General features: G+C 43.8%; 1 protein-coding gene across 3 annotated transcripts in view; it reads right to left on the reverse strand.

The window, feature by feature from the left end:
• IGF2BP1 (insulin like growth factor 2 mRNA binding protein 1) overlaps positions 1-27,361 on the reverse strand; it is a 1,614,238-nt gene that overhangs the window by 1,242,969 nt on the left and 343,908 nt on the right. The window contains exon 1 of one of the 3 annotated variants that reach the window (XM_078645535.1): positions 13,671-13,686. The exons of the other annotated variants lie outside the window; for them this stretch is intronic. The gene's annotated coding sequence lies outside the window, so the exon portion shown is untranslated. Of the gene's footprint in view, positions 1-13,670; positions 13,687-27,361 lie in introns of those variants that run through there. 3 annotated transcript variants of the gene reach the window in all.

A 27,361-nucleotide genomic window follows, 5' to 3' on the forward strand; every position in this document is an offset into this window, starting at 1 on the left:
ACACCTCTGTGCCATCCCGTAAGGATCTGTATGTGAAAGGCAAAGACCAACTCGTGGAGATAAGCACTACCTAGGGGTTCATACCGGCCCAGTGCATAATGTTTCATACATGAACTAAATTTAAACAAGGAAAATGGTAACGTTTTTACCCCATGGATGAGTCAGACAGCAAAATCAGTTTCAGCTATTGAAATGGGTAAAGGTACTAACTTTTCAATGTGTAACAGACTGTATGTTGCATCATTCATGTACATAAACTGTTGTCTATCTGTCAGGTTAAAAGGCAAAAATAAAGATTACATGTTCATATAGTCCCAAGGAACCTTACCCATCTTAAGTGTTTGCAAAGTCCAAGCAAACTGCATGACTGAACGCAATGGATTTTGACCATGGTACAAAACAGATACTTCATCATGAACAATATCCACAACAGATTAAACAATATTGTCTAATGTGTAAATGCGGGAGGAAAGCGTGTTAATGCTATTGTCATCGACTGTAAGCACCTTTTTAATATTAGCTTGGTCTATTGCCCTTAGAAGTGAAGCTGCTTCAATTTGGGACAGCTTTCAAACATCATTGTAAATAGCATACAGAAATCTTTTCGATCTAGTACCTGCGGGCCCCTTAATAAAATCCGTCAAATCAATGTCCTCTGTTAATAAAGAGAAATGATGTTTAACTGACGTTAGGGTAGAGTATTTCAACCAATTTTGACATAATTTTCCTACTGAATAGGTTGTAACTGAATGGGTGCTTGGAAAACGTGGATCAGGTCTATCCTGTACGTAACCAGGTGCCTTGACCAGAAAACGTTGTTGGCAGGAATCAGAACTTGTTTGCCAAACCAACCACCCCAGAGGGTCTAAGGTAGAAACACTTAAAAAAGCATTTGCAATCAATGACTGCATCTCATCAAGGGTCAATTCTGTACCAGGTGTCAGTAGCGGTCGCTGGTGGGAGTAGCTGCCGGGCGGTGACAGGGGGAGGGGCAGGGTGGGTGATAGTATTCTATGGATTTTGTTGCGGGCACTGCATCCCCAAATGCGATACAGTGCAGGCAATGAAATTCGTTTTATTTATGTATATATTTACTTACCTGTAATTCTCCATAATCCATACATTACTACTCCCCACCCTGCCCCTCCCCACGTCACCGCCCGGCAGCTACTTCCACCACCGACTACTACTGCCAGGTGCCATAGGCATACAGATCAGAAATGTTAGGGGCATTCATTTGTTTTGAAGTGGCCAAACCAAAACAGGTCGTTTGATAAATTGAACTTTTTAAAAACAGGATTTGGTTAGAGATAAGGCACGCTCAATGTAAAGCCTCAGTGCCTTGTACCTGCCAGGATCTAGAACCCAAAAAGATTTAAGATCTACTGTATCTTTCCATAGCTCATAGTCACCTATAGATAATTGATCAATAAAGGATTTGGAATACAGTAACTTTGTGTGGGTGAGCCTTACTTTAGAATTGTATGTATAAGCCATTCTAAAATAAAATGAAACAGGATTGGATTTATTAAAATCAGTGAAGTATGTACATTTTTTCAAAAGAGTTTTTGAGCTGCCTTCAATGGGAGCTGGGCAATGTTCCCATTGTGTATAATTAACCACATTTCTAAATGAATTAGCTGTATGCAGGAAATGATGGCCGTAATGCTGGTAGCAAACTAAATCAGCAGACTTAGCAGAATTCAAATACAAATCTTCAGCATCAAATGCAGCATAATACTGTAAATCAGAAAATAAAGACTGTACGGCTTGAACGTCCCAATCATCAGAGCGTATGTTTTGTTTCACTACATCCCCCATAGAAACACAAAGTACATTTGGGACATTAATCACCTCAGTGGGGGCCATGAATTTGGAACTTTACAGCATCCCAAACAATTCCATCCACAACTGGCCAAGCAGAGATGATGACAAAAGTCTGGTCTCGTTTCATGATGTGCGAAGAAGAGTGAGTTGCCAAAGTTCCATCAATTACTTTAACTGCAGAGCGTTCGGTAAGGTAGTGACCATTGATTAGAAGGAAATAGAATGTCACAAACCCAATTGACTAACAAAAAAATTGCGATGAGGACCAACCAGATGTATGTCCAAAGAGGAACCAGGTGACAAAAATAGAAAAATTTGAAGGGGGACTCGATGTTATGGAGTCAGTATCAAAAGAAAAATGTGACTGGTTAACGGCATCTGCTTGCAAACAAGAAAATGACACATCAGTGGGATACGCATATTCAGTGCCTTCATGTGGACTGCAACCCGGAGGATTCAACAATGGGTTAGTAACAGTGGTCATCTCTATGGCAATGTCAGACCTGATGTTGTTCGTTGAGTCCAAGACAGAATTCCTTAACATTACTGGACCGGAAACAGCTGGAGTCATACTATGAAGAATCGGCCAGTCGTTGTAGTTTGACATTGTCCACCGAGATGTATCTGTTATCCTTCAGACCAGGAAGTGGTGGTAAAATGACTGTACGAGTACCCTTCACGCCAAGCACTGGAACCGGTGCACGATAAATGGGGCCAAAGTCTTTCTTGTTCTTCACCTTCTCACGGACCAGGTCTCCGACTTTAGGTAGCCAGCCAATTGCCGGAATCTGTAGTGCCGCTTCAGAGGCGGTGTTAGGAACACATGCATGTGTAATCTGTCAGTATCCTTCTGGTTTTCTACTAAATCATGTCTTGGTGATTACTATAGGTTACTTAATCATGTCTTTGTGATTGTTTGGCCCTTTAATTAATCAAGTCCTTAGTGACCGTTTTGGTTCTGTATTGCTCATGTTTTACTTTTTATTACTTTGTCAATGCTTGTTGATTTCTTGACAACGATATAGGATTGTTTATCTGTTGTCCAGGAAACTGTTCTAGAAGCATCTTTTCCAAGAAAGCCATGTATGGAAAGACAGGTAAGGGACGCAGGAACCACACCTTCACTGTAGTATAAATAGCCAGACCCAACCCGTAACGGTGCTTGGCTTTGCATTCCCTCGTTGGCTTGAACAGGCTTCTCCAAGCGTCCTCGTTGCCAAGGAAACTCCGTCTGTTTCATCCCATCTGTGGAGGTCTATCCAGTTCACGGAGTCGCCTTCAGTGAAGCAGGAATAAAGACATCCATCTCGTCGTTCAGCTAAGTGACAAAGGCTTGCTAATTAAACGCGTTTGTAGAGAAATACCGCATTACGCTTTTAAAAACGATTTCCATGTGCTTGGGTATTTTGGACAATTCCTGCATACAAGACTACAGTGTGTTAATTCACGATCCTGTTTGGCAACAAGAGAACTTAAATATTAGACTAGAAGCAATTAATATTTTGAACTCTGCTTAATGTTAAACTCGAACGACTTGTGCCTAATTTGCATTACATGAGAATTATGTTCTTGCAGGATATTTTTAGGATTTCGGATTTAACAAATGTGCTTTGGAGTCAGGTAAGTTAGTTTGTGATATTAGAGACTCTGTAACATTCCTTCCTGGAACACTGAGAACGTATTTGGCGGCAAGTGATTTTATAATCCATGTATGCCGCTTACATTATCTGAAGGTCAAATTAGTCATTACTAAGGGAAATGATATAGTTGCTCATTGTGTTCTTTTAGGTTTCCCAGTAGAATTATTGTTAACTACTTAGGGTAAAATGTATGCATAAATTACCCACCACAGATTATCCAAAGGAACAGAGTGTTATCTGTGCATCAACAGTAATACTAAGACGTAATTCTAGTTTAGCTCAATCTTATTTTTTTGAGTGTTTCTATGTATATTCTTTTTTTTAAACTCTAACTCCAAGAGGACTGGAGATAAAACATCATCCCTGCAAATCCTCCTGGAATTCAGGTGAGTGGTTGGAGTCTCATCTGACAGGCGAGGGCAAATGTTCCTTTGCAAGACTGTCACGAGTCTCTTGTAGGTTCTGTAATACAGCAGAATGATTATCTACGTCAAAGGCTGCGGCTGTCGCTGCCATGTCTAGACCATCAAGGTCCGGGACAAAAATGTTTATGCCAAAGAGCATTTCGTATGGGATCCGCCCACCCAGAGATCTTCTAGGGAGATTATTAAGTGCACGTTGTACGCTATACAAATGGGCAAACCAGTTCCTGCCAGTATCTATAACTTTAGCTGTCAAGGATTGCTTTAAGTCACAGTTCATTCGCTCCACAACTGAATTGCCCTCAGCCTATATTGAGACGAAAATTTAATCTGCACCCCCAAAGGCCTGCTGGCATCCTTGTATGCCCTAGGGGCGAACGTGGGACCCTGGTCATAGTGGAAAGTGCCACATGCAAAAATTCCCACAAAGACAGGCAGATCCCGGATGACAGTTCATGCGTCAGCATTGTGTTGTGGCTAGAGCCATAGAAAGCGCGTGCACAAATCAAATGCAACTAAGATAAACTTATACGCAGTAGCTGAAGAAAACAGACCACAGTGATCTAAATAAGCACAACCGAATGGTTTATTAAAAATGTAAAGCTGTGTTTGTGGCGGGCGTGCAGCAGTTGAAGGTTTAATCTGCTGACAAATGTCACATGAACACATAATCACGGGGTTGTTTATACAACCCACGCCACCAGTAACGTTGCTGTAAGATAGAAACAGTCGCCGAAACGCCTGCATGTGACGAGGCCATGCCTTCGTGTGCAGCTGTTATCAATGAAAGTTTGAAGTTGGGAATAAACCTGTCACCAACGTAATTTTACTCCAAGTCATTGTGAGTCCAAAAGAATAAGTTGTTGTTAAGGGACTAAACACAGTAGTAAGAGTCACTTACAATCAAGGTTGTCACTTGAGGTTCAGCAAACTCCAGTGCTAGCAATAGAGCATGCAGCTCCGCTAACTGGGCGGTACAGTCCCCTCGTGCCTGCGTGTGTACAACACTGGACTTAAACTCACCATTCACCACTATAGCGCAGGCCGCTAAATCAGAATGTTTAGATTCCGTCGCCGGTTGCGCAGAACTGTCGGTGTAAATCATACAATGGTACTCGTCAAGCGGGCGCATTGACAGAGGAGCAGGATGAACAAATCCATAATGTAAAAACTCCTGTGTTTGCAATGAGGAGTCAAAGATAAATGTGACATCATGAGATGTCAGCAAAGTTGCCCATTGTGTCTAACGAGGATGTAAAGCTTTTGAATTTGGTACACTGGCCTTCGTCACTGCTTCAGGAGCATGATACGGTGTTACAACCAACATGCTTTATCCTTGTGCCAGTGCGCGTTCCTTCAGGATCGCCATCTGGACCGCTGTCAAGACTTTTTCAACTGATGAAAATCGCATCTCAGCCGAAGTGTACACATGGGAACTTTTAAGCATTAGGTACTGTGTCCCCTTCATTAAATGTCAAGTAGGTGAAACCCACTGCATCTGGCACAGTTCTTATTCCTAAGTTTGTGTGGTTGTCACGTGTTAACAAGTTTTTAGATTCAAGTAGATCAGACTACAAAGATTGCAGTATAGCTGAATGTTTCGGAAGCCAGCAGGCTTTTGAAAAGGTCGGTCGTATCAAGGCATATAGCGGCTTGATACGCTGGGCATATTCAGGAATATAAATTCGACCTAAGTTTAAAAATCCCAGCAAAGATTGTAATTTTTTTCAGAGTTATAGGAGAACGCAAACATGCACATTTCTCCAAAAAGTGAGGTGCCAAGCCTCTACCTTCATTGTTGAGCTCATAGCCCAGGAACAACACTGTGTACTCTGCAATGTGCGATTTTGCAAAGTTACATTTGTAAACGTAGTCCACAAACAAAACTATGATATGGTCCACGCGACAAAGATGCAGCCATAATGAGTCGTCTGTGAGATAAATATATTCTACGTCCGAGTTCGCATCAGGGTCTATGTCGTCTAACAAAGAGATGACACATGCGAGGAAAACGCCCGGGCTGTTCTTGTAGCCCATGTTCTTGTAGCCCATGGCCAATCTTTTAAATTGTTTTTGTTTGCCACCGGAAGTAAAGGCTGTCCATTAACTACTTATAGAGGACAGGTTATGACTGAGAAAGCCATTGGAAATGTTGTGTGTGGTTTTAAATCTTTTTCTCACATGACTGTCTACGAGGGCAGAACTATGGGTATTCTGTACTGCACAGGTTCGACAATGAGAGTTCAAATGTCAATAATCCAAAATTAGGAGGTACGACCCATCTGGTTTGGTTACAGGAAAAAGAGGGTTAATCATTGATGACACGCATGTCTCAATCATTCCTTGATAGTCTAATTGTTCAAGAATCTCAGAAACTGGAGCATTTGCCTCCCGCCTGAGGGGATATTGGGGTTGTGGCTGTGGCATAGACAGCAATGGTATCTCATACGGGGGCGAAGAACAATAGTTACTTACCTGTAATCTGTAGTTCTCCAGTATTGGTGTCTTTCATAGATTCACATGCCTGAATCCTTCCCCGTCGTCGGAGTGGGAGTCCCACGGTACATAAAAAAGCAATAATATGCCAATAATAACCAAAAAACCTTGGGAATAACCAACCAGGAAGTAAAGTAGCCATAAGCTACAGGAGCAAAAGCTCCCACACTCATGACTATCCTAGTCGTTTTGTATAGACCAAACTGCAGCCAATCAGGCCAACATAATCGCCTGAGGAGCCTTTGAGGGGAGATGGGCGGGTGCATGTGAATCTATGAAAGATACTAATACTGGAGAACCACAGATTACAGGTAAGTAACTATTGTTCTTCTCCAGTATTGGGGTGTCTTTCATAGATTCACATGCCTGAATCAGAGTAGATAGCAGTACAAATCATAATGCTTATAGACGTTCCCTGCATCATAGTACATACGCATGCTTTGCAAAGAGAATACCATGTAAAAATAAGCGTCTAAAAAAGCATAGAGGAGGAAGGAGAGCAGAGGCTCACCTTATTTTAAAAGATTGCGAAGAACTGCTCATCCCACTGAAGTATCTGCATCACTTGCAGCATCCAAACAGTAATGCCTGGTGAACGTATGCCTGCTGGACCAGGTTGCAGCTCTGCAGATCTGATGGAGAGGCACACCAGCGAAAAGAGCTGTAGAAGAGGAGACTGCTCTTGTAGAATGTGCCCTAGGCAAAGATTGTATAGGCCTTCCTGCTTGTTGATGACACAGACTGATTGCCGAGGACACCCAGGAGGCTATGGTCTGCTTGGATACAGCGTATCCCTGACATAGCCTTCCGTATGCTACAAATAATTGATCTGTCTTTCGCAATGTTGCAGTTCGTTGGAGATAGAATTTGAGACATCTCCTGATGTCTAGGGAATGCAAGGCCTTTTCTGCCACTGTTTGCGGATTTGGAAAAAATGTCCTTAGAATCACTGGCTCATTAAGATGAAAGTCAGAGGGAACTTTATGCATGTAACTTGGATTGGTGCGGAGCACCACTGAATTTGAAGTGAATTGTAAGAAAGTAGACTTGACGGTGAACGCCTGAATGTCGCTAACCCTTCGTGCTGACGTCAGTGCTAAAAGTAGAGAAACCTTCCATGAAAGGAACTTGAGATCCACTTAATGAATAGGTTCAAAGGGGTGACGCATGAGATGGGCAAGCACTACATTTAAGTACCAGGATGGAGGTGGACGTCGAATAGGATGAAACATTCGAAATAGACCTTTAAAGAACTGTTGGATTATTCTAGCAGAATAAAGAGAGTTAGAGCTATCTTGACGGAATCTGGAAATGGCTGCCAAAAACACCTTCAGTGTGAAATGAGATAAGCCTGATCTAGCCAAATGAAGAAAGAACGGCAAGATCTGTTCTGGTTTAGTATGATGAATTGGGTGTAAATTGTCAGAGTGACACCAGGTACAGAACCTCTTCCATTTAAGTTTGTATGTCTTAATAGTGGCATGCGCTCTAGCATTGGCCAAAACCTCTTGACAATCCTCAGGAATATCTAGATGGGCGAATTCAACGTGTTGAGGAACCAAGCTGCTAATTTCAAGGAAGCTGGGTCCGGGTGACATATTTGACCCCCTTGCATTGTCAGAAGATTCGGAATTGATGGAAGCTGAATGGGATCGCAGTCCGAGAGAAGTAGAAGCTTGGTGAGCCAATTTTGGCGAGGCCACCTGGGCGCAATGAGAATGAGGCGACACGGCTGCCTCTTCATTTTCCGGATGACTCTGGGAACCAAAGGAATCAGAGGAAAGGCGTATGCATATATCTGAGACCAGCTCATCGAAATCCCATCCCCGCATGAGTCCCTGTGGGGAATCCAGCTTGCAAAGTGTGGGCATTTTTGGTTCTGAATTGTTGCAAACAAGTCCAGGTCGGGGTGACCCCACTCTCGAAAGACTGGGTCCAGAGTCGGTTGATCTCCCATTCGTGATTGGATATTGCAGATCTGCTGAGAGAATCCGCTAGCACATTGGACTTCCCTGGAGCGTGAACCGCTGAAAGATTTATCGTGTGAACCAGAGCCCAATCTCAAATCTCCTGGGCTTGCTGAGAAAGAAGGGCCGATTTTGTACCCCCTTGCTTGTTTAAGTAATGCATACTTGTTGTATTGTCTGTCCTGATTAGAACTGTGGACCCCTTTATTACTGCTCGAAAGGACTTCAAGGCCAGAAAAATATCTCTCAGCTCTAGCAGATTTATGTGCCATTTCTTTTGCTGTGTATTCCATTTTCCGTTGACAGTCATTCCCTGAAGGTGTGCCCCCCATTCTTCGAGGGAAGCATCCATGGCGATGGTATACCTTGGCACTTCCGTCAGGAATGTACATCCTTCTTGCAAGTTTTTCTTTTGAATCCACCAGTGAAAGGCTTCTTTCAAACAGTAAGTTATGCTGATCCTGTCGTCGAACGACCCCGAAACCTGCACCCATTGGAGGCTGAGTTCCTCTTGTAAAGGTCTCATTCGGAGAAGACAGTTGGGTATCAGAGGGATGCAGATCATCCCTAGAAAGGATTTGAACATCCCAACTGAAACGCACTCTCTTTTTTGTAAGAGGAGAGCCATCTTGCAAATTTTTAGCTGCCTTTCTTTTGAGACGAAAGCCTTATTGAGCCGAGGGTCTAGTGTGGCTCCCAGAAACGACTTTCTTTGTGACTGAGTTAGATCCGATTTTTCTAGACTGATTGAGAGACCCAGAGATTGGAAAAGTGTCAGGCATCTTTGAACATGCACTCTTGCTGCTCCTAAAGAATTGGCCTTGATAACGCAATCGTCCAAGTATGGAAAAATTTGAATGCCTTCCAAGCGAAGATGCGCCGCTACTGGAGCTAACATTTTTGTGAGCACATGGGGCGCTGAACGAAGTCCAAATGGGAGAACCTTGAATTGAAAATCCCTGCCAGCCACCCTGAATCTTAGAACTTCCTGTACCTGGGAAGGATTGGTACATGAAAATAAGCATCCAAATAAGCATCCTGGAGGTCTAGGGTGGCCATGTGATCCCCTTTTTAAAGAATACATTGAAAGTGAGGTAACAGGGATAGAAGCGGGCGCTCAGCAGGAATTTGGCTCAAGTACAAATTAACAATTCACAATAGGTGCTCAAAAGCAAGATGGGGTGGGTCACCTCACTCCACCCAAAAGTTTCCTGAGCAGGGCTCTGGGTAAACAAAAATCCAAAATGTCTCGCTGAGCACTCAAATAGAAGTATCCTTGTATCAATATTCAACCATCAGTAATAGTAGATATTAGTCCATGGACTAATATCTACTATTACTGATGGTTGAATATTGATACAAGGATACTTCTATTTGAGTGCTCAGCTAGACATTTTGGCCATTTGGAAAGAAGCTGGAGAATGTCTTGAAGTGTTAGCATCTGGAAGAATAATTTTTTGAGGTATTTGTTGAGGGCATGCAGGTCGAGGATAGGGCGCCATTCTCCTGACTTCTTGCATATGAGGAAGAACGTCGAATAGAACCCTCTTCCTTTTTGCAATTGAGGAACTTTTTCGATTGCTCCTTTCCGAATCATTATAATTATCTGGGAGAACAGCTCCTTGAGGTGAGCTGGTGGTGGACCTTTTGGAGGAGAATTTGGAGGGGTTTTGACGAATTCTAAAGCGAGGCCCCTGGCCACTACATCCAGGATCCACCTGTCCGTAGTAATTTTGGACCAATTCGAGAAGAAATGGCATATTCTCCCTCCAACGTTTGACCTTGGGATGGGCAGAGGTGGTGGCAGGTGGTACGTCTCATTGCTTTCTGGAGGAATCTTCTCCCCGGTAAGAAGGCTTCCTTTTTCCTTGCGAGTAATTGTTCCCTCGCTGTCCGTATGTTTGTTGTTTATACGGTTGATACTGCTGGTTACCTTGCGGGGACTGGTACGAGCGTTGCTGAGAGTAGCCCCCTCTACTGGAAAAAGATCCACGTCCTTTGCACCACGAAAGGACGATTTACGAAACTGCAGACTTCCCAGGGACCTTGCAGTTTCTGTATCCTTCTTTATGGCCTGCAGGGCCTCATTAATATGCTGGCCAAAGAGAAACTCCCCATCATAAGGCATATCGATGATCTTAGCTTGAACTTCCTGGCGAAAGGATGTTGACTTCAGCCAATCCTGCCTTCTCAGCACTGCTGCCCCCGCCAACTGCCGGAAGCCTGTAGATGCCACATCTACTGCTGCGTCAATCATCTCTGCAGACGCGAACTCTCCTTCATGCAATATTTTCTTAGCTTCTAATATTTCAGGCTCTGGAAGCTTTTCAAAATATGGAGAGATATCCGACCAAATGTATCATATCTCCCCAATATTGCTAGGGAGCTTGCAGCACAGACAGTAGTTGCAGCTACCGTTGAAACTTTTTTGGCAATGGAGTCCAGGCGTCTGCCATCCCTGTCAGGTGGAGCGGGTAATTGGGAAGATGGGTTCCTGGCCCGTCTCTGGGCCGCTTTGGTGACCACTGACTCTGTCTTTGATTGCCCTATAAGGCATGCAGGTGAGGTGAGAGGTGCCTTATACTTTTTGTCTACACGTGGTAAGACTGCAGGTAAAGAATTTGGAGTTGACATGATTTTAAGTCCCTCCTTTCAGATAAAGTCTATTATTGAAATCGTCTTCACCTGTCTTTTTGGCTGATCCTTAAAATCATATAAGAAACAGTCTTCCTGTTTCATTTCCATAGACATTAGGAACCTTTTTGTTGCTCTTTCCATTATGAGATGGAATCCTCAAATATCTACAGGCGGAGAGTCCGCGGTATGAGGAGCAGTAGGTGATGGGGTTTGCGTCTGGTAGTCATCCCACTCCGACAGTACAGATTTATCATCCACTTCTCCTTCTTCCCTGTCGTCATCAGTGGTTACAGCCTCCTGAGTATGGTGGGATTGTGTCGGAGAAGGTGGAACTGTGGAAGGTATTTCAGGTGTTGCTATTGGAGAAGATTGCCTTCGGGGTCTCAACGTTGATGCAGATGCTGGAGGCATGGGCGTTGAAGGGGCCAACCCTGCCGATTCAGATGGAGGGAACTGGCGATAGTAGTCGTCCAACATATACTGCAAGTTGTTGAGGAGAGCTAACGGCATCTGTGCTGTAGGCACAGTGGCAGGCGCCTGATCCATAGGCTCAGGAAACTGCTCTTCCTCATTATCTTCATCCTGAAACTTTATAAGTAGCTCAGATGAACTTCTGGCTGCGCATAACATCTCATCCACATCAGACTGTTCTTCGTCCCTTTCTGAGTCTAAAAGTTGTTCAGGCAACTTCAATGGGGAGAAAGCCGCTAAGGAAGAGCCTCGTCTTTCCAGTAAAGAAGCCGTCGTAGACGGCGAAGCAAAGGAGGCAGAAGATGGTGCAGCAGATCAAACCTGTAGTTCTTTACACGATGAAAGAAGAGGCGTCGACGGTTCGTCCGTCGACGGTGCCGTCGACGGAGAAGGTGTATGGACTGTGGCCACCGACGAAACAGTGGACTTCGTCGACGATGCTTTTGACGACGAGGCAGTCTTCGACGACGATGCGGCCATCGACGACGATGGAAATCTAGTCGACGGTGGGGTCGTCGACAGCAAGGTGATCTTCGACGACGATGCGGCCGTCGACGACGATGGAAATCTCGTCGACGGTGGGGTCGGCGACGGCAAGGTGATCTTCGTCGACGAACAATCCGTCAACGGGGTGACTATCGTCGACGGGCTAGGCGCCGTGAGGTGCTCTTCGGCGACGATGCGCTCATTGACGGGACCTTTTTACTCTTCGTCGATGAAGGCGCGTCGAAGATTGAAGGCATTATCTTCGTCGACGAGATGGGTCGAATGGAAACTGAGGCCAGCGCCGATGGGGAAGAAGCCAAAGACATTATCATTTTAGGTCTCGGTGAAGAAAAGGTGACCGTCGAGGTTGAGGAAACGTCAGAGATGGTGATCGTCGACGGAGGAGCCGTCGACGAGGTCGTTTTCTGAGGTAAAACTTTCTGTGACAGTCTTTTGGGCAAAGACTTTCCAGACTTTGTTGGGGGCGTACTAAGACCAGATCTTTTGCGGTAGAGCAAGAATCCTTGGTGCATTGAGCTTTTCTCTACACCTTAGCCCCAGGAGAAGATACCTCTTCCTCAATCTTTCTCTTTCTAGAGGACATAGTTGACCCTAAAGCCACACTTCCTACCTCAGATAGAGGGTTGTCCTGGTCCTTGATCTTCTGCAGCCACGGGAGAAGACAACCTTCCCTGTCTCTGAGGTTCTTCTGAGGAAAGGTTCTGCAGATCTTACAATCCTTTGCCTCATGGTCTGGATACAGGCAATAAATGCATTTCTTGTGGGGATCTTCTTTAAAAAGCCTAAGCTTCCCACACGATTCACAAGGCCTGAAGAGAGATTTAGAAGATGACATCTTTAAAGTAGGTAAACACCACCCAAGTTGAGAAGTACGGAGACTCCCTTCACACGACGTGCGGTAGAAAATCTGAGAGCCTGAGCCTCTGGGGAGAACATTCTGGTGGGTGATGTCGCCTGATTGGCTGCAGTCTGGTCTATACAAAACGACTAGGATAGTTATGAGTGTGGGAGCTTTTGCTCATGTAGCTTAGGGCTACTTTACTTCCTGGTTGGTTATTACCAAGGTTTTTTGGTTATTATTGGCATACTATTGCTTTTTTATGTACCGTGGGACTCCCACTCCGACGACGGGGAATGATTCAGACATGTGAATCTATGAAAGACACCCCAATACTGGAGAAAGTTTATCCCAACCAACCTGAGTACGGTACAAAGCTGATGCAAGCACCAGAGCCCACTCTTCCGCAAAAGCCTTTGCCTGCTCTTTGGGCACGGTGTGTGAAAAACTAGGGAGGATTACACCCTCCCCCTTGGAGCGGCTAAAACAAAAGGCGGGGGCCAACCTGCCTCAGCTAACAAGATGTCATATGAAGTAGTTCGATTTTCCCAAAATATCCCTTTAACAACACGTTGTATATCACCTTCAATTAAAAATACTATGTCATATAGTCTGTCAGGGGGAGCTTCTCGGGTGTCAGCAGTTTCAACTGTGATGAACGTTTCAGTTGCTATCACCTTAAGAAATGGACGCAGTGCTTTCCACACTATTGTAACCTCCGCTGCGCTGTCTAGCAGCGTTACTGCCCATGTTAGGTTCCGAAGTTGGGTTCTCACTGTCTGTGGCATATCTTGCTGTTAAAGCAGCAACTTTCTTTTTCTGAAACAGAGGGTGTTGATGATGAAAATCGGCCTGCTTGCCTTACCGTCAGTCTGACGAGGTTGCTTGCATCCTTGTGGGGCATCTCGGCCTCTGCCGCGATCCTGGCGATCTCCTCCACCAGCTTGTGAGCCCGATGTTTCCTGTGAAGAACGAGGAGAACGCTGATCAGGGACCTGAAATCTATCAGGAGATCTAATTCTCACACCGTCCCGCAAATCATAAGTGTGCTCTGTAGACTCGGGTACCGGTGACGCAGCACGAGACCCTTATTTCTGTTGTCGCTTCCCCCTGTTTTTTATTTTTCCAATTCTTTTTCGGAAAAACAGGACGGTCATCTTTATTAGACTGCGCTGTCTGAGTTTGCTGTTGTGCTGGTGTTTTAGCAAAAATCTTAAAACCCAAACTATAGTGGTCAATGGTCTTGTATGCCTCAGCAATAATCTTCGGTAACTCATGGGGTTTCACTGCATCCGGGACAAGGCGCAAAGCATTAGACACCTGAAAGTTAACCACATCTCCCTTTACATTCGCAAGGATGAGATCAGCAACTATGTCAAACACTCCGACAAGCCTCATTCCCAACTCAACTGCCGCCTCCGGACCGTGCTCATCAACAAGCTTGATCACGGAGGATCCTGTGTTTTTCCACAGGCAGTGTATTAGGAAATACTGCTTCCAGCTGGTCAAATTCCTCAGCAAGCCAGTAAGGTAAATCATCCTTATTTTGGGGCTGCTTGCCCATAACCGAATTAACCATGACGGGACTAATCGACATCCGGCCGGCCCAGCTGGTTGCGCCGCAACCCAAGGTGCCCCCACATGGAGATTGCTGGAAACGTATTGTGATAGAGCCTGATGAATCCCAACTAAAGAGGTGTGCATAACACGTAATTCATCTACAGGGGCTGCTAGATAACGTGGTTGTGGTGTGTACCCGGCCAAAACTGGCCAAGTGGCCCCAGGGATCGATAGTGGGCCTAAACGGCCTGGAGTCACTGAGTGGAGGAGGGAAAGATTAATCCAAATACGATGTTGCCATGCCGAAAACAGAACTTTGAGTGTTGTTTATGGGCCTGCAACAGGTATCGCTGTGGGAGTGTATGAATGGAACAAGTTATCATCCTCATTCACTACCGCAAAGGTAACCCAAGAGTAGGAAATCTCAAATTGGAACTCTGCGTTAGCACCAACCACAAAAATAAGCACAATAAATGCGTCAGGCACTCCATATTGTGCAAATGACGACAGAGTGCCGCGCGACTACGTGGTGAAATATCGACTGCCATAATGACAAAGAAAAGGATGACTACTTACTTGCGAGGCAGCACAAAAAGGGTTAGTAATTAATTTCAACAATAAGAACCTTTTGAAAATCGTATGCTTGAATGAACCTATAACTCATCTATATAGATAGGTTATGCCGTCAAAACTGTTTTCTGGAAACAGGAGTGAGGGTATGGTGGACTAGTATAAGCACTACTAAATTGTCTTGAATATAAGTACCAGACCAAAGGTTAAGGGCGCCATGTTGCAGGGATTCTGCTCAGGCACAGAACTATGCACAGGAAACCAGGACCTCAGTGTATTATGGTGTACCAAAAAACCCACCTCAGTGCCTAGAACACCAATCCGACTAGCATTAGTGTCTCATTCGTTCTCCGTACTACAGCAAAGCTTCCAATGATTAGACAACCTAGAACATGCGACTTAGTAAACTCTCAGGAATAGTGGGAATCAAGAATACTCTTTCCCTCTAACACTCATACTTGTCCACAACGTGAGAAATCAGAGACACAATATAGTTTAAAATGTTTATTTTAACTAACGTGCTCTAAGATGCAGTACTCTCGCCAATACAAACAAAAAGATGCATAAGAATAATACAATCAGCATGGTTACAATTCCATAAAGCACAAAAGAGGAAATAATATTATAATGACATTGGAAATAGGGCTACAGCGCCTTTACCACCCTCCCTGTGCTTGGAGCTAGTTTTAATTAATAATAGAAGAAGACCTCTAGGCTTTGACAGGGAACCCCATACGTCCAAGATCAGATGAAGTGAATCACATCCCAGGACAACCACAGCTTCTCGAGGTTGGAAAGGTTGTCTCCAAGTGCCTCCTCATGCATGCAATGCAATATTAAAAGCACCCGAGTTTCAGTCTGGGCAGCTGTGTTTTCTGTTATGTCTATGTGCGTGGGACTGATCAACATGAATTAACAGCATACATTTTTATTCGACTTGAACATGGTGTGCAGACTGCGGGCACAGTGTGCGCCTAGATACGTGAAAAACAGAAAGTTCTCATGTGAAGAAGCGCAAGCAGTTTATTTACGAGAACAGAGCCATGTAGTGTGTGCAAAAGCGGCAAAAGCAGCAAAATGGTGTCTAAGCATCTATCTCACTAATGCTAACAAAGCAATGTCTGCAGTTAACCCCTTCTCCTCACTACAATTTAGGCTGGTACAACTCAAGATACTTCATATTACCTACTATCCCTGTATGCACTTATATAAATGGGGTAGGGTACACACAGCGCTATGCGTCACAGGTTGCCGGCATGAAGGGACTTTCTTTTACATTCTATGGAAATGCCAGGTGATTGCCCGGTTTTGGCAGAAAGTCACAGATGTAATGTCTAGAGTGTCAGGGGTGACGGTCCAATGGACGCTAAATGGCTTCCCCTGATGATTCGAGGAGACTTTGGCTGGCCCAGACATGTAGGGATATGGTTGGCTCTTGCAGCAGGGATTGCCAAAAGAAACATCGCAAGGAGGTGGGGAGCACCTCTACCACGTCACAGGGAGAGTGGGAAAAAGACCTCGACTGGTGCCAACGAGCTGAAGAAACAGTGTTTAAAAGTAGGGTGTGTGTTAAAAAGTGGGAGAAAAAATGGACACCATGGCGACAGCATAGAGCGATGTTGAGGGAAGAGTAATACGCATCAGCTACACCTTGGCAGGGTGGTGGGGTGAGATCAATAAATTGAACTTTTGCCTACTGCTTGAGAATTGGTCAAGTTGCAAACTTGTGCTCTTGGAGACACTGGAGGTAAACAACCTCATACCTCTCTCACACACCATTTCTGTGATGATGAAACCTAATCCTGTATGAACACAAGTGATTTCTGTAAAGTATGGTCATTAGAGCAAAGTTAATAAAAAGATTTTTGTAAGTTTAAAAAAAAAATTTAAAATCTCATAGGAAAAATTAAATAATTAAAGAATCGAACCAGCTGCCCATCTTATCACTGAAAAATATTATATCCTAATGATATGTGGATGCACTAAAGCCCTCTTTTTAAAATGGCAAATGGAATTCTGACAAGTGTGCCTCCTAGCCAGCGAACAGCGCTACTCTCAAGCTCACTCGGGACCAAGAGACCGGAAACAAAACGGAGCTGTATTTAGAGTAAACAATGTTGGACCTGGCCCTCTCAACTGGATCACCCCAAACTTTGTTTGCTGAATTTGTTTCTGTTGTCTTTAAGACTCTGTACACTCTACTACTGCTAACTAGTGGTAAAGTGCTTGTACTCTTTCCTTAAAGCATGGTAAGATTGGTTTACACCCATTCGGCACATTTAATTTACTTATAAGTATCAAGCAAAGAGGTACTGCTGTTAAAATAAAAGTTACTAGTGGGCCTGTAGCACTTATTTTAAACTGCACCACGCTCTTACAGGTCGCATTGAGAGGAAGACAGGAACTCGCATACTTTTTTCAAAAATCGCCGTTTTTTAATATTACTGTGGAACTATTTTTAAGTGTTGGTTGACTGTATTGCCATTTAAAAATAGCCGCTTACTTGCACAATACAACATTTACCTCACTACACTCTATTTTAGCGTGATTAGAACTCCCGGGCAGCCACCGCGCCATCTTGGTTGAGGGAGAGGCAGGTTCACTGCCACCGGCAGGCGCCATCTTGGGAGGCGCTCTAGTCGCTGTAGCTGCTCGGTGGATCTCACTGCCAGCATACTTTTTTTTTTTTTTTTTTTTGAAAACCTTTATTAGACAATATAAGTAAACAAAGACGGGCCTACAACCCACAGGCCGGCCTCGACAACAGTTAAAGCACAGTAGCAAGCAATTAGGCGACTCAGCAGCACAGTAAAGCAAGCACGATTAATCCGAGTTACACTATAAGTAATTGCGCTGCCGAGAAGTAGGATAAGTGAAGGTTTACTTTTAAAGTTTTTTGAGCGTGTCCGAAGCAATAAAAGTCAAGAAGGATCAGAGTCCAAACGATACATCCAGGACAGAAGTGGGCAACGATCATCAGAGACATCAGCAAACATTATCCATAAAACAAATGGCTGGAGGCGAATATGTCAGGATAGATGAGAAACACACAGTACAATACACCCCAGCCACTACCCGCATCTCCCAATCCACCCCATGACCCAAGGAAAAAGGAGAAGAAAAGAGTAAAAGAGGAAGAAAAAATAATTAAGGCCCATAGAAACTGAAACGAACAAAGAAACCCCCCCCCGCCCACCCTACACGCATGCAGAGGCTACGGCCTACCCCCCCCCTAGCAGTGTGTCTGTCGCCCCAAAAGAGTACCCGAAATTCAGAAGGAAGGAAAAGAAAGAAAAAGAGAATCACATAAGACCGGAGGAGGGCCAGAGAAATAACCAAAACAATCAGCACTTTTACCCGCGGCCACCCAACCCCGGACCCCGCCCCAGTACCTAACCAACATTTACCTCCAACAATTGTCCATTACCGCCCCAGCAATACACACAGCAGGTTGCAACAAAAAGGAGAAACATCCTCAGCCCTGTCCCCTTCGATCCAGCATGACAGCGGAGTCCAGGTCTAAAACAGCCAACGTGGACGGAGAAGGCAACTGTGAAGTCCACTGCAGAAGTCGAGGCATTTGAGATGAGTCACACTGGCTGGGAGGTTGGTCACAAAAAACAATAGAAGCCACTGCTGCTTGCCCGAAGATAGTACAGTGGGAAGCAAGAAAAAGCAAAAGTTCAACCGTAGCAGTAGGCCGAGGCAAGAGCATCAAATCCAGGAAGAAGCAAATAGGCACGCCACCAGAAGACAAAGGAAATGGAAAACATGGCGTCCGAAGCAGATGCACCAGCCATCGAAAAAGATCATTATCGCCAGACCTCTTCAAATCAACTACGGAGAGTACTGCAGCGGAAACTGAGGCTTGACCAGCTATCGCCTCCACATGCTCCAGGGTAGACAATCCACCGTAAACAGGGTGAGGATGTGGCATAGTGTGCAGCACTGAAAGGCAATCACGGCCCGCCGGTGAAATCGCATCGAGCCGGTCCCCCAATCCTTGGGCAGTGTCACGAAAGGCAATCCTTAGATCCTCCAAAGCCTCCAAAACATCACGAGGCCCCAGCGGTGTATCCGGACTGGAGGATGCAGCATTGTCCCCCGTCCAGGGCGAACGGCAGCAGAGCATTTCCGAAAGCAAGTCGCCATTTTCCATCATCGACTTACAACAATTCTGCAGAGGATCTGCGAGGCACCGCTGGGACAGAAACATGAGGATAGCTGATCATGAAGCAGCTCCAATTGTGGTAATGCCGGCAAACAATTAGCTCCCGGAACGAGCAGATGACTCCGCTGGCAGGCGCTGGGTGTCCGATGCGGAAAATGGCGTCCGCTACGGGGGAGAGCAACAAAGAAGCAGACCCGTCACCTCCAAGCTGTGCAAAGATACAATGTGTGAGCGCCGGCACAAAGTTCCAGGCGTGTAGGGTCGCCGAGCGGAGGGAAGCGCTGCGGCGATAAGCCCAGCGCAGCAATGCAATTCCAGCCGACCGGCTCCTCCTCCACCACGGCGGCCGCTGTTGTTGTTGTGGCCGCTTCCGGCCGTACCCCACAGGCTATGGCCCGGCTGCGATCCCTCGAAGGGCCGGGAAGAGAGCAGGGACGCCTCACCACCAGTAGCGCTCGGATTGCACCGGGAAGCACATCGACGTGATCAGGAGCACTTCTCGAGTTCACTTGTTGTGTGAAGGCACAGGATATGTGGCAGGATAGTGAAGAAAGGCACAAGGGTCGGCGGAGCCGAGAGACTAGGCGGCCATCTCGGCTGCAGGCTAGGCTCCTCCCCCACTGCCAGCATACTTAAAGGGGGGAATGCAAGCGCGCAGCCCTAGACTTTAAACTGCACCACGCTCTTACAGGTCGCATTGAGAGGAAGATGGGAACACGCATACTTGTTTTTTAAAATCGCTGTTTTTTAAAATTACTGTGGAACTATTTTTAAGTGTTGGTTCACTGTATTGACGCTCTAGTCGCTGTAGCTGCGCGGTGGATCCCACTGCCAGCATACTTAAAGGGGAAATGCAAGCGCGCAGCGCCGATGGCGCCCCGGAGGCGCGCCAGAGGCAAGCCCGTCTGCACCCGTCCGTGTCCAGGAGGCGCACAGCGCATGAATTGCTGCCCGTTTGGAAACTGGCCAAAGGCGGATAACATATGGTTATAACGGCTTCTGAAGCTGGGTAAGACAAAGGGCATTTCTGCCATGGCCCCCTTAAGAGTTGATGGAAAGACTCTCACGGGAGGACTGATTAATAGCCGGTCAATCGTGAAGCACGCTACAGAGGTCTCAGAGTTGATCGAGGAGATGGGGCTCGATGAACTGTTTCTGACATAAACATGGGCGAATGCAGAGTCCACTGTGGTACTGGGATTTGTCTGCCCTAGTGGCTATAAAATTCTTCATAAGCCCAGAGCCACGGGCAGAGGAGGGGGAGTGGGAGTGATCTTTAGAGAGGAGCTGGATTTTAGACTTCTACAGATTAATGAAGTAGAGGGTATAGAAGGGATGGGGGTCTCACTATAATCCTTAAGTGGGAACCTACTCACCAGATTGTTATGCTATAGGCCTCCGGGGGGCGCCACAGACTATCAGAATTTGGTTGATACCATCACTAATCTTACCTTGGCACACTCCAGAATGATTATTCTTGGAGATTTTAATCTCTGGGAAGATGGGAAGGCTAATAGCCATCCCATCTGAGACATACATGCACAAATCTGGATCTTGCTCAGATGGTGGAAAGCTCGACACATGAAGGGGGGCATGTCCTTGATCTGCTATTTTCTAATCAGGCCACAATAAGGGTATTAAACATAGCACCTCAGAGTTGGACGGACCATTATGTAGTCCAATTTAGTATCAGGATGGCGCACTCGAGGGATAGTGAAGGTCAGCAAAGGTCCTGCAGGATAGGTAGGGAATGGGCAAAACTGGACCAGACCAGAACTTCAGTATTTGATCCAGAGGCCACATATTTTGATCCCATGTTAGACGTAGAAGTGAATTACAAAGTCTACACTAACCATGTATCAGCTATCTTAGACCAGGCAATCCCCATGAAGAAGATAAAAAATAGGAGGAAGGTTACGGCACCCTGGTTTAATGAAGAGGTGAAACAGCTCCGCCTGCTCCGCAAAAAGGCAGAGAGGAAATGGAGGAAGGGGTATAGGGAGTAAGATAAAATTGTTCTAAGACGGAGACAATTGCTTTATAAAGAGAGCATCTTTAAAGTCAAGGCAGATTTCTATGCCAGCTCAATTGCTCAAGCATCAAACGGGACAAAAGCGCTCTTTAAAATCATTAAGGCATTGTCCGCCCCTAAATGTATGGACAACAAAGTGGCAGCATCTCAAAAACTATGCGATGAAATCGCTATATACTTCCAGGACAAGATCGCTAAGATTGTGGATCGCTCCAGGTTAACAACAAGGCTGAACAACCAACCCCTGGACAGTGAGGAGCCGAAGATAAACAACAACTGGCATCCTTGAATACCTTCCAAACTCTTGCTACAATTGAATTTGACGGTCTGGTGGATTGCGTTTCTTCAGGTTCCCCGTATGATCCCTTCCCCTCCAAAATATGGAAGTCATCTGGCCGAGACACTCTTCCTTGGCTAAGGCAGATATGTAACCAGTCCTTGGAGGAAGGAGTGGTCCCGGAGGACTGGAAACTGGCGGTGGTGACTCCACTGATGAAAAAGCCTTCCCTGGACCCATCAGTGCCGGCTAATTTCGGATGTATGACATTACAACACATGCTTTTACCACGCATGCTGTTACAACGCAGTTTTTACAACGCATGCTGTTACAACGCATAGCGCTTTGGGGTGCTGGATAGTGAATAGTTTAATTTACTATTCCAACTCCAGTCGTTCGGCGATCAGTCCCATTTGATTTAATATTTATTTGCAGCCACTGCTCCCCATTATAAAGTCCGCCGGAGTCTGCCTAGTCAACTATGCGGATGATATGCAATTGGCATTTTCCTTGGAAGGTGATAATGCAGTATCTCTGGACCTATTCCAGCAATGCAGACAACTGATTGGCTTAGAAGGAACTCCCTACAATTCAACGCTGGAAAGACCGAGGTGCTTTACTGCTCCTCTGGCAGCCTACCTAGACAATTTCCTTCTAAATTTAGGCTTACCCCAGAGGAGGAACCATCTACCCCGTCTAGGAAGGTACGTAATTTGGGGGTGTTGATTGACAATGATCTCCAGATGGAATATAACGGCAAGTAAGACCGCCAGTGTCTGTTTTGCCTTAATACGCATGCTGCGGAAAATACTCCCTCTACTACCCAAAAAGGTGCGATCTTTGGTAGTAAGCAGCACAGTAGGCAGCAGGCTGGATTATTGCAACTCCCTGTATCTGGGGGCCCCATTATACATTTGGCAGGGGCTTCAAAGAATCCAGTCTGCAGCAGCTAAATTGACCCTTGGCAGGCAACGTGGCTCCTGTAGAACATTGGCTCTGAGAGAGCTGCACTGGCTACCTGTGATGGAACGGTTTCACTTTAAATCCCTCTGCCTGGTTTTTAAAGCGGTACATGAGTTAGGTCCTGTTCCTATGCAGGAAAGGTTCTCATGGTATCAACCTACAAGGCAGCTCCGCTCTTCTAGTGCTGGTCTACTTATGGTTCCTAGATTCAAACGGTCTAGGCTAGGACGAAGGGCATTCAGGGTGGCTGGTGCTCGACTGTGGAATGGACTTCCCCAGGACCGTAGACAGATCAGCTCCCTGTTAGAGTTTCGCAGGAACCTGAAAACCTGGCTTTTCCCCAAGGCTTAGCTCCGCTCCCCTTCGCTCTTTTTGTTGTGACCTATGCCATCTTGGTTCTGTTTATTAGTCTGAAGCGCCAGGATACCCGTGGGGTGACAGTACACGCTATATAAGTTTTAAAATCAATCAATCAATCAATTGTGCCACCCACTTAAGTAGCTCTTGAAAACATGTCTACTATTGCAGCATGTGTGCAATTTCAAACCGCCATTTTGACTTACCAAAATAAACCTTTTGCCAGGCCTAAACCTTTCTTTTTAATACATATAAGACACCCATAAGGACGGCTACAACAGGGTGCATTGTATTTAGAAGGTTGGACGTGTACTTTTAAGTTTTACATGTCCTGGTAGTGAAAAACTCTAAAATTCATTTTTCTCTATTGCAACACTTATCTCTCCCATAGGATAATATTGGGTTATCCTATTCTATTTAATACGTGATAACTATTGTGTGGCAGCAGGAAGGAATGGCATGTGTATTGTCTGAGGAATTGTAATTTAAAACCTCTGTAATGGTAAAGTCAGATTTTCAGTCACAATTCTGAAAATTACACTTTTATAAAGTTGACATTTTACTGTCCTAAACATTTGGTACCGGCAGCCTGGTTCCTGGGTCCCATGACTAGGTGTAATTGGCAGTTGGCCTTTGAATATATCTCACAGGCAGTATCACAAAAGAGGGACTTGGTGTTGGCAGGATGGGACATCCTGACTTGATTGGGGGGCGGGCAGAGCTGTCATTGTTACACTTGCACTTCAAAGACATTGCCTCAGTTCACACACTAAGAACTTTACACTAGCCTATTGTGACTGCAGACAGACTGGGACATGGGCGGGTTGAAGGAAATTTAAAATACATCTGTTAGGGGATGGGGACTCCAGAAGCTTCTCCAATTTCAAAGCTAGCACAAGGTATAAAAGTAGAACTCTCAGACCCACTCTTAAGCTCACTTCTAGACCTGCGAAAGAATCAGAAGAATGACTGCTCTGCTGCCTCCCTGCTGGAAGGACTGCTCTGCTGCTCTTCCTCTTAAGGAAAGAAGACTGGACATGCTTCTGGAATCCAGAATCACCAAAGTTACTCCAAGGGCTAGCTGAGGGGCTTCGTGTTCTGAGCTACAGGGACACAACAAGAGACCTGCCCTGCATTGGCCCAGCTGCCCAGACTCAACTACATCAGCCTTTGCCCTGCTTTTGGCCTCTTCTGGGGGGATTCCCAATCCCCAAGACTTCTCCCTGAAAGGCCCTAGACCCTTGGCTGGCCTAAGAGTATATTCCTACTGGCCCAACTGAGAGTTACCTCAGAAGCGACGCAGCGTGAAGCAAATTGACGCAGCACGACGTAGGACCGTGCACCATAGAGCCTTGTGGCACCTGACCACAGCTCTTTGCAACTGATGCAGAGTGAATCAATTTGACACAGGACTTTGCTTTGCAGCCTTTGCAGTTCCTCATCAGAACCGATGCAGGGCGGCGCAACCCTCGGCATAAAGACCATAAGGTACAAGTCTCAGTAGGGCTAACCTGGTCCCTGTATCCGTCCCGCACTCTATTGCTGTCTCCTGAATATAGCCACAAGTTTGGAGTCTTTTGTTTTATTTCATTGACGACTATGGGATGATTCTCAGGTGGGTTCGACAAACGTTTGTAATACCAACCCCGATTTGCTGGCAGGTTTAGAAGATTCTAAAATTATAACAGACAAGAATTTCACCTCTGCCCTTATTATGTTAAATCTTTTTGCTGCCTTGACACTATAGATCATAACGTCCTAATAGCTAAACTGAACAGAATAGGATTACTTTTTTCCATCACCATTGCCATCAACACCAGAGTCCCTAAGGTTGAGATCCTTCCCCTCTTCTTTTTTAATATTTATGTTTTTCCTTTGGCCCTTTTAATTATGATTTGTTGTTGCTCCCTTTAAAGCTATGCCGCAGTTGATGCACAGTTGATTTTTCAACTAAGTGAACACAGCTCTCAACTTGATATCTTGATGAGCTGTCTTTTTCGAATCTATGACATAATATCGAAAGACACAATATCGTTGTACAAAATTATCGACACAAATATATCGACATCAAAAATATCGACATCCTATACTTAATTAAAAACATACACAAATATCGGAAATTAAATATCGCACTACATAATCGATATCAATAATATCGACAACATATATATATCGCAATATTTATTTATCGAATATTAAAAAATATAAACACCATGTTAAAAATATCGAGTGTAAAAATATTGGCAACAATAATATCGTATTTTGAGAAATATCGTGCATATTTATTAATATTCTATAACACTTTTTAACATTAAAAAAATACTCTAAACACTAAAATAAACATTTCACAACAAACTCTAAATATAATTATTTTCATAATTAAAATAAAATGATTTAGAAGTTTATAAAAAAATTATTAAACAGATTATATAAATGTATGTATGCAATACATTAATTAGCGTTAACCTTATATGGTAAATTATTACACAAACTGTTTTTCAAAAATACAAACGAACCAATAAAACACTCCTAACATAAATTAACCAATAGCTAACTAATTACTAACTCCAAAACACTATATAAACAATTAAATCCAACAAACAAACTACCTGACAAAAATAGAAGACAGGAGAGAATACTGTGGATACATTCGACAAGACCTACAAGAACATCAAGATTCAACCTACAAATCAGAGGATTAAAAGTAAGTAACCAAAATTAACTTAAGTAAAGTAACTGCTAAAATAAAAAAAATAACTAAAAAGGACAATTAACTTATACATATGTATTGTATATTATCTCCTACCACTACAGAAAACTTCACTACTAAAGAATAGAAAAAACAACGAAGAAAACTAAAAAACAACTAACAAAGCAAGCATGTTCATATATTTCTCGAACTACATTAAATAAGTTAAGCATAAAACCTAAAGCATAAAACATAACTGCAACCTAAATTATTTTTCTAAACATTGAACATAAATCATTTTTTTTTTTTACAGAGAAAGAAACCAAAGAAAATACAGGCCACAACTGAAAATTGGACAGATTGGACTACACCTAGAAGAACATTAAAACTCAACATAAAAAGCAACTAATAAAAAGTAAGTTAATAAAATGATGTGACTAAAACTAACTGCTACAAACATAAAAATTACAAACATAATTTAATAATTAATGCATATGTATTTTTTATTTTGTAGCACCACTACAACATACTCTACCAACAAATATCAAAGAACTGAATTCAACAAACGAAGATACAACTAACAAAGTAAGTATATCCAAAGACTTTTCAAAAAGCTAAAGTAAGTAAAAGCTAAAACCTATAGCAAAACCTGTAAAAGCAACCCAAAAAAATATAACTGAACAATTAACACAAATAAATGTTATTTTTTCCAGATAAAGAAAACCCAGAAAATACAGACCACAACTAAAAGAGTAAAGAACATCAAAATCACAGACTACACTTCTACCAAAGGTAAGCATGCACAATATAAATGTTTATAATTCCAATTAAAAATACATATAACTATAATTAAAATAACTATAACATATATTTCTTATAGATTAAAAAAGAACAAAATGACAGAAGGAGCAGAATTTGTTACCAGCCAAAAAGGGAAACTATTACTCTGCTACATGGGTTACACTTATACCCAAGAGAAACAATTTGGGATGAAAGTAAATTGGAAATGTTGCAAATATTACTCCAACAAATGTTATGGAAGAGCAACAACTAGAGAAGCAACTGTCCTTTACACCAGGGAACACAACCACCCACCAAATGTAACAGAAATAGAAGTCAGAACAGCATTAGAAAACATTAAAGAAGCAAGTACAGGTTCCCAAAAACAAACAAGCCTAATCTTAAAAGAACAAATTCCACAAATCCCTAAAACAGCCACTACCCAAATGCCTAATATAATTTCTCTCAAAAGAACAATATCACGTACCAAAAAAACAACTACTACTACCACTCCACCTCCTAAAACATATAGCGATATAAATTTAACTCCTGACCAAACTATAACTTTAAACAAAATACCTTTTATAATTTACGACAATGAAAACAACGAGAAAAGACTAATAATCTTTGGTACAGCCATAAACCTAATAAAACTCCAACAATGCCAATATTGGATGATGGACGGTACTTTTAACATCTGTCCCAGACCTTTCTACCAACTTTACACAATACATGGCTTATATCAAAACTGTAATGTACCTCTACTGTATGCACTGCTTCCAAATAAAACTAATTCAACATATATGGAATTATTAAACATTATCAAACAAAAAACAAATGTCTATTCCCCTGAAAAAATAATATTGGATTTTGAACCAGCAATGCTCTCTGCTATTTTAAAAATACACCCCCATACCTGTATCCAAGGCTGCTATTATCTTTTTAATTAGTGTCTTTGGAGGCATTTACAAAAAACAACCCTAAGCATAGAATATGCAACAAGCTCATCTTTTGCGTATCAAATAAAAAAACTGATAGCACTAGCTTACGTTCCTGAAACAGATGTGGCCGAACACTACAACCTTTTAATAGACAGCCCATTTTACAAACAAAATGAAGCAAAATTAAGTCCTCTCTTAGACTACTTTGAGGACACT

The sequence above is a fragment of the Lissotriton helveticus genome, chromosome 5_1 (assembly GCF_964261635.1).
Source record: "Lissotriton helveticus chromosome 5_1, aLisHel1.1, whole genome shotgun sequence".
NCBI lineage: Eukaryota > Metazoa > Chordata > Amphibia > Caudata > Salamandridae > Lissotriton > Lissotriton helveticus.